Genomic DNA, 10,597 nt, shown 5'->3' on the forward strand with positions numbered 1-10,597 from the left:
GCCCACCAAAAGGGTCCAATCTGGCCCGCCAAAAGGGTCCAAACTGACCGCCAAAAGGATCCAATCCAGCCCGCCAAAAGGGTCCAGACCAACCGCCAAAAGGGTCCAAACCAACTGCCAAAAGGATCCAATCTGGCCTGCCAAAAGGGTCCAAACCGACTGCAAAAAGAGTCCAATCCGGCCCGCCAAAAGGGTCCAAACCGACTGCCAAAAGGGTCCACTCCGGCCCACCAAAAGGGTCCAGACCGACCGCCAAAAGGGTCCAAACCGACTGCCAAAAGGATCCAATCTGGCCCGCCAAAAGGGTCCAAACCGACTGCAAAAAGAGTCCAATCCGGCCCGCCAGAAGGGTCCAAACCGACTGCCAAAAGGGTCCACTCCGGCCCACCAAAAGGGTCCAATCCGGCCCATGGGATGAATTTGTGAAATGTAAAAAATGACACTGAGGATATTAACCATCAGTGGTGTCAAAATCATGTTAATTCAGGTTCCACATACAGACTCATACAGTCTAATTAGATTTCAAGTGGGTCAGAACCAGTAAAATATTATCATAATAACCTATAAATAATGACAACCCCAAATTCTCTTTGTGTTTTTTGGTGTAAAAAAGTAAAATTACATAAAAATGTTTACTATACTTTTACAAAAAAACCTGAACAAATATGAACAAACGGAAATGTCTTAAGTAAATTTAATTGGACCAATATTCTGCCTGTTATTAAATGTTTTGTGTGATAGTAACGAACATGTGTACATGATAAACTGATAAAACGAGGCAGAATATTGTTAAAATTACACTTGTTTTTTCTTAAGACAATTGAAGTTGTTCATGTTATTCAGATTTTTAAGGAAACTTTGTCGATGTAAACCTGATCATAATATTCTGTTGGGTTTCTGTAAATTGACTTAGAGTCTGGTTTTGACCAACTCTATATATAAAATGTCAAGAGATAACTTTCTTGTGATCTGGCGCTATATAAATAAAATTTGATTGATTGAGTGATTTAATTGGTTTTCCCCTGTAAGTCGCTTTGGAAAAAAGCGTCTGCCAAATGCGTAAACATAAACATAATATAATTTGACTTTTTTCACTGTTACTATTTTACTGGTCCTGCCCACTGCAGATCAAACTGGGCTGAATGTGGAACTGAACTAACATGAGTTTGACAGCCCTGCTTTAACAGAATCTGGAAACAGCTGGAATACAAGGCATGGAATACCCCCAAAAAAATTACAACTGGACTTTCCGTGTTGATTAGGCCTGTAACGGTACACAAAATTTTCGGTTCGGTACGTTTTCGGTTTTCAAAGCCATGGTTCGGTTTTTTTCGGTTCGGTACGGGAAGAAAGAAAACCCCTCAAAATGTCTTTAATACATTTGAATTTTTGAACATTTTTCCCCCAATTTTTGGACACAATAGAATATAGAAAAACAGGAATAATATAATTCTGCTGCTATAAATCAAATAGAAAATAAAATAAATTATTAATATTACTAAATGTATTTTAAACATTAGTATTGCACTTTTCCCTGACAGGTACTTTTGAACAAACAACAAAAATCTAATCACAGTTCTGTCAGTTCACATTCTGCATAAAAATATCAACAAAAAAATTCTGCATGTAGTGCAACATTAACAAGAGGGTAAACTGGTATTCTGTTTTAACAAACTGAAGAGCAACATTGACAACAAACTGAACCAAATGATTTATTTTAGGACAGAGAACAAACTGTTTAGGCCACTTTGTGTACTCGTGTGTGCGCACACGCAAGGTGCGATTTGTCTGGGGGATGGTTTGTTTGTTTGTTTTTTGGTCGGAGCCGGGGGGGCGCTGGGGGGGGGGCGGTCCGGTCCGGTCCATAACTAACGTAACTAACGCTGGCGTGAAATGAAAGTGAAACTTTATTTCTATATACTTTCGACGTCCAACTCCGAGTTCTATTCCTCTGGTATACAGCGTGCGTGAGAGACAGACAGACAGACTAGTGTGTTTTAGAACTACCGTAGTTCCCAGGGGCCACACAGCGTTCGTCTTATCTCCGTCTCTTTCCTCGTTGTTGTCTTTCACCGGGACCTGAAGTGATCCCAAACTGGACTGTACTGATGGTGGAGGGTCTTCAATCTCTTCCTTCCAGGTTCTCATCATTTTTTTTTTTTTTTTACCTTATATCAGCTGCTATTTCATATTTCGGGTCAATGTATGCGTCCTTAAATATGTCCGTGTGAAACTTGCGCGTATTTAAAGTTCCACATCAAACAATGTCTTTTGTTCCTTTTTCTTTTTCTCAACACTGCGCCGTTTCGGTACAGCTGTGTACCGAACCGAACAGGTGTGTACCGAAACGGTTCGGTTCGGTACGTGTACCGTTACAGGCCTAGTGTTGATAATTTTCAAAATAATTAAACATTAAATGCCATTTCAGGGTATGAAAGTATAACTTGTTACCTACATGTTGCAGAAAACCCCATTTAATTTGGTTCAGTGGTCACGGAGAAATGTGGATCTGTGTAAAACATGTCATGGGTTCGTTTCCCCCAAGTTTGGCTCTTGGGTGCTCTTGGCACAACTGACAGACCAACGAACAAATGAATTCAAATTCTGTGCGTACACCAGGAAACTGAATCAGTCTAGAATTTAGTAGGAGATAGAGGGGTAATATATAATAATAATAATAATGAATATATCTGTAAATCAACACCATATTTATGTTTGTTGCCATGTTTATGGAATGACTTCTCGTGTCATTTAATAAACAAATAATCGCATTTGTGATTTAATGGAAAAACCAACATTAAGCACTTCTGTTTTTACGACACTTAGTAAATATCGGTAAAGTTTTGCGCAGGTGTCCAACGGAAAAGCTACTAGTGACTCTTCACCAAATTCTCTAATTTAAATAAATCATATCAAAACAAATGCCACTTTTCATCGTTCATTACATATATTTGATGCTCATGAGACAAAAACCCACTGTTCACATATCAAAATTAAAAAATACTGTACAAGGGACAGAGTCTGCAGCCCTTTTACCAACTACTCATTCAGCTACTACTCATCATCTTGTTTATTCTTGTTTTTTTTAAATATTATTTTTCTGCTTTATTAGTGTTTTATTCATTTTTTTTTATTTATTGCTTTTTATCTCTTTATTCTTTCTGTCTTTTTTTTTTTTAGTGTTTTTATATGAAACCAAGTTACTGTGACCAGGTACTTTCCCTTGTGGATCAATGAAGTTTTGTCTATGTCTGATGTTATTCAAAGACTTGTAGACAAAACTAATCAGGTGCAGATCTTACGAAGGGAGTCTTTAAAGTCAATATCGCACTGTTTTTTGGGTTTTTTGGGTTTTTTGGGGGGTTTTTTTTGTTTGTTTGTTTTGGTCCAGACAGTGTTTCCAACAAATGCAAACAGACTTCAAGTATGCAAAACACAATGGGATTACTGTAAAATAAAAATGAACCACAGCAAATCAGATTAACTCCAAAGTTTTTAAAAGGTTTGAATTGTAAAACAAATAATTAAAAAAAAAAAAACCTTCTTCCATTTCCTTCTGTTTTGTTCATGCAGATCTCACACCTGATAAAATAATTTGCAGATAGATACAGGTCTACAGTTTTACACAGAAAGAAAACAAAAATGCAGCTCTGACTCTGACAGAATCTATAACCTTAAACCCAAACTACAACAAGAAAATAAAGATGAGTTCAACTGAATCATAAACCATATGTAGTTACACACAACTTTTCTTTTACATTCTGTTCATCAGGTTTTCAAACATCCTTTTCTTTGAATACGAGGTGAGAATAACAGACTATAGAATAAAAAACATTCAGATATGAAGGAAAAAGAAAATATCCCATAACATCCCTTTTTCATCCTTCATTCTCCTCAGTTGAACATTTTTTATACGTTTCATTTTCACAGGGTTCCTACACATTTAAAATTTATAAATTCCATACTTTTTCCAGACCATAATTTCCAGATGTCTTGGTAAAAAAAATTCCACCCAGTCTTTATATTTGCATATATGAGCCAGTCATCAGAGAATTTCCATCTGCACATGATGAGTTCTGCCAACGATCGCCTGTTGAACAGCCCGCTCACCAACAGTGTGTGGACGTCACCTGTCCGTCAAGGCAGCAGTGAAACTTGACGACACCTGGGCGGGATTTAAAATGGGTTGGAGGAGGATAAGAGCAGAAGGCGGGGCATTCGACTTGTCAATCTGCCCAAATGTTTTCTGGGATGCGTATCCGACCGTATGTGCTCTCATAATAAACATTTTAGCTGCACTACCAAGCACCCTAAAAAAACAGATGGATCCGTTCCTTTCTTTACATATTCACATTTTTTTGTTTTAGAAAATAGAACAGTGGGAACAGTCTGGAAACAGGAATATTTTTCCATACATTTAATTCCATTTTCCACACTTCTCCAGACCTGGAAACTTATAAAATCAAATTCCATACTTTTCCACACTTGCGTAGGAGCCCTGTTTTCATGTGTATCACTTCTTTTTCTTTTCCTTTTTCTGTGTAAACAAAGAAAACACCCTTGGTTGTTCATTTTTGTACCATTCCTCATTGAACATCACAGAAATCTTCCTCTGCCAGATTTTAATATCAGTGGTTTTAACACCAGTGACCTCTCCAATACTGAAATAAGGGTAGAGTTTCTCAGTGAAAGTGTCTCTGTGGGTGCAGATCTGAGTCTTATCATCAGCGTCGTAGAAGGACACCTCCCCCCCGTCATAGTCCAGTTCAACTCTGACCCTCTGTGGACTCGTCTTCACTGTCACAGTCTGACCAAGGACATTAAAGTAGTTTCCACTGCGATGCTCTAAACACCAGATTCCATATTCTGGTAAAGCAAATCTCTCTCCCTTCCTGTCAGCTGACTCTTTAACCAAACCAATGTTCCATCCAGGATGTTCTCCCACCTCCACGTCCCAGCTGTGTTTCCCTGAGCTGAAGCCCTCAGATCCATGAACATTAGGATATTTAGTGTTTCTCTCTGGATTATCAGGAACCTGCTGCTTTGTGTCTCCACGTCTCACTCTGGTCAGATCATCAGACAGATGGAGGCGTCCATCTGCAGTGTTTGGGTCCAGGATGACGGGGCTGAAGTGGACCTTGTCCCTCATCTTGTCCCAGACTCTGAAGGACAGGTTGCCCAGGTGTTTGTCCACATGGATCAGTGCTCCTGAGATCAGCTGTGGCTCTGACACTGAGCACTGGGCTCTGCTCTGAGTGTCTTTACAGCTGAGGAGGAGTGGAGCGCTGGCTTTCTGCAGCTCTTCTTCAACAGCACAGATACTGTCTGACACAGAGGACATCTGCTCCTCAATCCTCTTCATCTCTCTCATCACACTCCTCCTCTTCTGCTCCTCTTCCTCCCTCAGAGCTGCCAGTCTGGACTCCTCTTCCTCTTTCAGGAACTGCTGGAGTTTGTTGAACTCTGCTCGGATCTGACTCTCTGTCCACAAAACCTGATTCTGTAAGTGTTTCATTATTTCCTCGTATGTTTTCTGCGTTTGCTGGTATTTGTTCTTCTTTTCCTGTAGAGACTTTAAGTCAGATTTCAGCTCCTCCTTCATTTCACTAACTGCTTCTTCTACAGGAACCACAGTGTGTTTATGTGGATGAGGAAAATCACAGATCAGACACACAGCTCTGTTTTCATCTTTACAGAACAGTTTAGGTTCTTCTGGGTGTTTGCTGCAGACCACCTCCACCTTCTTTTCTCCTTTTTCTGTCTCAGATGATTCAACTTTCAGACTCCCAGCAAATGATTCAGCCAGTTCTTTAAGAGCAAAGTTCACCACTACATCTTTTGAATATTTTCTTCTACAAACAGGACAGGTTCTGTTTTCCTTTTCTTTCCAGAATTCCTCCAGGCAGATTAAACAGAAGCTGTGGTTGCAGCTCAGAGACACAGGATCTCTGAACGACTCCAAACACACTGGACATGTCAGAAAGTTTTCTAGAATTGGTTTCTCTGCCATTTTCTCTGATATGTGAATTATCCTTTAACACAGACTCATCAAATCTCTGTCTCTTTGGATTTAAAATCCTCCTGGTCTGTGTTTTAGATCCAACACCCTGTAATGGCGTTTCAGCTCTGTTCAGGAATGACAAGAATATTTTTAAACCACATCTTCCTTGTAGGTCGTGGAAGTTATGCACAGCTGGAGTGCTGTTTTTCACCAGTAGATGGGGCTATTGAGTTGAATCAAAGCTTTTAAAGAAATGAACTAGAGTGACAGTTGAACTCGGACAAATGGATGGTTTAGTTCTGTCAAAACAACACCAAGCTGCACTTTGGGTTTGCGATCAGTGACATTAAAATGTGAACATTTTCAGAGCTCCACACTAATATTTAAACCACCTACAACTACCAACAGCAGAATTATAATACAGATGACCTGATCTCATGAGTAGTTATATTTCGCTAAGTTCAGATCACATTCAAGTTAAGGTTTCAGCTCCTTTGGTCTTTTGTTTGACTGACTTTATGTAGTCTTGATACAGTTAATCTCAATATCTTGTTTGTTTTATTTTGTATTTTGAATCTCTGGTCCTAAGGAGTTAAACAGTTATTGTTATATCTTTTAAGGTTTACACAGTGTTAAATTTATTGTCATAAAAAAAAAGATTAAATTGATTGTACCAACTGTTCTTGGTTCTTTCACATTAAATAAACTTGCAGCATTGTAATGCCTACACACTATTGTAAATGCAACCTTCATATTGTAGCATGGTCTGCTTTCGGAAGTGACCATGCATGGTCTGCTAGCAGTAGAAATTTCATGAACGGCAGCATAACCGCTTCCGAAAATGGAGTATGGTGGCAGGGATGAAGAATTCAAAGTAGAGAGAGGCTAAAATCTCCCAGCATACCTCACAACATTTGAATACGGACATAAAATTGGGACTAGTAGATAGTCAGGTAATGATTCTATTCATTTGGCGAGTTTGGCGGCGATCGGGCCTGTGAAGGCTTAGGAAAACCCGTACAACCACCCTCCTGTGCCACAACATCGATGGGGCACAGAACGTGTTCTATGTAGTAGGATTATTATTATTATTGTTATTATTATAAGCAGCGGTGAGAGAACAATTACTAACAGCAACAAAACCAACATTGCACACTGGAATAAACAATAAACAACACTGCACCACAGAATTGCGGAACTATCGCGTTTTGTTTTTGTAGTTGATGTAAAATCAGGATGAGGCCAAAGTACAGATTTTTTAGTTCAAATGCTGAGAGTACCAGTAACTCCATTTGTTTCATTCCTCTGTAAATGTGTGAGCTGTTGTGTTCGAACAGTCATATGTTGGACACAGTGTGTAGTTTGGGATCAGTGTGTTGCACTTTTCTGTGACATGTGGTTAGTGTGTTGTAACATGCTGTGTGTTTTCCTTCAGCCTGACCTGAGCCCAAACGTGTCCAAACACTGCGGCCTTTGTTCGGCCAATCCGTCTAATTTGGGCCCAAAGCGATCAGGTCAGATTTAACAGATTTCACTGATCGGCTCCGTCATCGTTGCATCAGGATGAAAAACGTGTTGGTGACGTCGGCACCGGTCGGGTTGAACATGAGGAAACGCTCAACGGACACTTAGAGCGGCATGAAACCACCTGGACCAGGACCAGGACCAGGACCAGGACCTGTTTAGAATCAGCAGAGTTTGAACAAGTTGAGAGTAAAATGGCTTCAGTGGTTAAATCTGACATAATTGGACTCTTACTCCAGTCCTAACAGGCTGTGGAACAGAGGATTTATGGTCCAAAACAAAACAGCGTATGTTGGAGAAAATGTCCCTGTAGTTATTAAATTCATTCAGTTATTTCATCTGAAGAGGCTCATATGTTCTCAGCTCTTCTTATGAAACTCTTAGGTGATATTTATTGGGAAATTGCTGTATTAACCCTTTAACCCAGGGCTTTTAAACTCATTTTCTTTCAGGTTCCACATTCAACCTGATTTGATCTGCAGTGGGCCGGACCAGTAAAATAATAACAAAATAACCTATAAATAATGACAACTACAAATTGCTGTCTTTGTTTTAGTGCAAAAAAACCCCCATGAAATTATGAAAATACTTAGTTTTATAAACTATCCAAACAAAAAAGATGTGAATAACCTGAAAAAACCTGAAATTTCTTAAGAAAAATCAGTGCAATTTTCTCAGTCTTCTTCCTCCACTTCTCATTAGTCCATGTGCATTCTGGATCAGATCTACAAAGACACTAAACACTGAGGAACAGGAAGAAAAGAGTTCAAACTGGACTGAATTGAATACAGACATTTCAGGTTGTTCATATTTGTTCAGGTTGTTCACATGTTATTGTTACAGGATAGTTTGTAAATGTAAATATTTTCATAATTTAAAGTTATTTTTTGCACTAAAACAAAGACAAAAATTTGAAGTTGTCATTATTTATAGACATAATGTATTATTATTTTTTTCACATCAAACTGAGAAGAAAATCTGGAGTCATTCTTTTTTGTGGGTTATTCTGCTGTTATTATTTGACTCCAGGTAAACGTGCTGCTGTGAATCTGTCTGTTTCATTACTGACCCTCAAACTGTGTGAATAGAACTCACGCATAAACATTTGTCTAATGAAAAATGACATTTTTGCCAAAACACTCATTTTTTGATGAAAAGTTTTTGCTCTGGCACAGGGCTGTCACACTCATTTTAGTTCAGTTCCACATTCAGCTAAATTTGATCTGCAGTGGGCCGAACCAGTCAAATAATAACAGAATAATATAGAAATAATGTTAACTCCAAAATTTTCTCTGTTTTAGAGCGAAAAACGTAAATTTACATTATGAAAATGTTTATATCTACAAACTATCCTTTCAAAAGATGTGAATAACATGAACAAACTGAAAAAATAAGTGTAATTTTAACAATATTCTGCCTCAGTTTATTATTACCTCCGCCAGGAGTTATTGTGATCCCTTTGCTATGTGTGTTTGTTTGTGTGTTTGTTTGTTTGTTTGCAACTTTACAGGAAAACTCTTCCACCCATCTTTCCCAAATCTTCCCCACAGATAGGCCTAGGCCCTGGGACCAACCCATTAAATTTTGGTCCCAATAGGCCAAAGTTCAAGGTCACAACATCTACAATTTTCCTATCTGTCATCATTGAGCAATTTTCCAAAATTCATAAAAAAAATTCAAAACGACTCCTATTAGCCTCCAATTGGATCCACCTGTAGCTTAGAACAATCTCTTGTATCTGGAACTAAATTGTCCACATCCACTGTGGAATGTGGACTCTGTGGACATTTCATTTAACATTGAAAATCCCATTTGCCACACATTTTTCATTTGCATATGTTTCTATCTGGTTACCTCCACCAGGAGGTACTGTGATCAGTTTGCTTTGTGTGTTTGCGTGCATGTGTGTTTGCATGTTTGTTTGTTTGTTAGCAAGATAACTCAAAAAGTTATGGACGGATTTTCATGAAATTTCAGGAAATGTTGATACTGGCACAAGGAAGAAACGATTAAATTTTGGTGGTGATCGGGGGGTGGGGGTGGGGCAGATCTGTCTTGGCAGAGGTCTGTGCTCTCCGAGTGCTTTTCTAGTTTACACATGTACATTATAAATTACAGATCACAGTGGATCTACAAATACACACAAAATTTAATAACAAACAGAATCTTGTTAAAATTCTACTTACTTCTCTTAAAACATTTCAGGTTGTTCATATTTGTTCAGGTTATTCACATTTTTTGCAAAATTATACTTATATTTTAGTGTAAATACATGAAAATATTTATATTTATAAAGAGAAACATTTGGATTTGTCATTATTTTTATGTTATTCTGATAGTATTTGACTGAATCCTGCCCACTGGAGATTGAATTGGTCTGAATGTGGAACCTGGACTAAAAGGATTGTTAATATCTTCAGTGTAATTTCTGCATTTCACAAATTCATCCCAGGGGCCTGACTGGACCCTTTGGCGGGCCGGATTGGCCCCCGGGTCGCATGTTTGACTCCTGTGGTCTGGCAAGAAGTGGTTTTTCAGGTGTAGTTAAATTGGTATATGACACAAAACTGTAACGGAAACACCTTTGAGTCCAACTAGAGTCACATGACCAAAACAAACAGATGTTGATGGATGTTAGAACAAGAGAAGAAGAAGAGTTGAACCCAAATGTGTGTGTGTATGGGTGGACACACCAGGAAACCACATCAGTTTAGAATTTAGGAGGAGATAGAGGGGGAACGTAGAATAATAATAATGAAAATATCTGTAAATCAACGTGATATTTATATTTGTTGCCATGTTTATGGAATGACTTCTTATGGCATCTTGCGATAATAAACTAGAAAAGCACTTGGAGAGCGCAGACCTCTGCTAAGGCAGATCAGTGTCGTCCCCCCCCCGATCACCACCAAAATGTAATCATTTCTTCCTTGTGCCAGTATTAACATTTACTGAAAATTTCATCCAAATCCTTCCATAACTTTTTGAGTTATCTTGCTAACAGACAAACAAACCCTGATGAAAACAGAACAGCAGAGGTACTAAACAAATCATTGCATTTGAGATTTAAAT

Source organism: Sphaeramia orbicularis, chromosome 6 (genome assembly GCF_902148855.1).
Source record: "Sphaeramia orbicularis chromosome 6, fSphaOr1.1, whole genome shotgun sequence".
Lineage (NCBI taxonomy): Eukaryota > Metazoa > Chordata > Actinopteri > Kurtiformes > Apogonidae > Sphaeramia > Sphaeramia orbicularis.